This window comes from Entamoeba nuttalli, assembly GCF_000257125.1.
Source record: "Entamoeba nuttalli P19 unplaced genomic scaffold asmbl_4462, whole genome shotgun sequence".
Lineage (NCBI taxonomy): Eukaryota > Evosea > Mastigamoebida > Endamoebidae > Entamoeba > Entamoeba nuttalli.
The window spans coordinates 6465-7474 of record NW_008576809.1 but is presented as its reverse complement, the minus strand read 5'-3'; positions in this window follow the sequence as shown (position 1 = coordinate 7474).

Below are 1010 nucleotides of genomic sequence, written 5' to 3'. Positions count from 1 at the left end.
ATAAACAAATTATTTGTATTATTTCATTGACTTAATTTCATTTGTTTATTTCAAATATATTTCTACAATACAAAAATATAATGAAAATCACACAGAAATAATTTACACCAACAAATAGATTTAGAAGAAAGAATCATTGATATGGTTATAATCATTATCAAACAAATAATAGTCATAACCACTTTATTATCTTTTATCATAATTATAATCACCACAACCATCCCTCAATTAAACACAATAATAATAAAAATCAAAGTAATTAATATAACCGCAAATACTATAATGCAGGTATAATTTTTAATCAATATTATTATGAGAATAACCAAGACAAAGGAAAAAAAGATGTGATGATAAAGAATATTATAAGAACTGACAAGAAATGAAATACAAAAGAAACAAAGAACAAAAATATAGATGAAGAAAAAAAAAATAAAGAGAAATGAAGAAATAGAAAAGATAATGAAAAAATATATAAGAAAGAAGAATATGAAGAAATATTGAAAGAAACAATACAAGAACAACAAAACAAAGTAGAAGGAAAATGAAAGACATGAAAAAGATAAAGAAGAAAATCAAATAAAACATGAAAATGAAATGAAAGAGAAAATGAAAAAATAGAATAATACAAAAAGAAGAAAAAATGATGAAAGAAGAAAGAAACAATCAAAAATAGAAGAAAAGATGATGAATTTTTATTGTTATTGAATAAATACAATAAAAATTAAAAAGAAAATAGAAAAGAAAGTAAAGAAATAATAGAAGAAAAATAAATTAAGATGAATTAAAAAATGAATATATTGAATTAATAAAAAGAGAAGAAGAAATGCAGAAAGAAAAGTGAAAAAGATAAGAGAAATATAAATAAATAAAATAATGCAATACAATTCAAATTCATTTAATATATTAAAAGAAATAATGACAAATCATATGAATGATAAAATAGAAAATAAAATGAAAGGAAATAATGAAAGAGAAATAAAATAAGATAAATATAATAAAAATAGAATGAT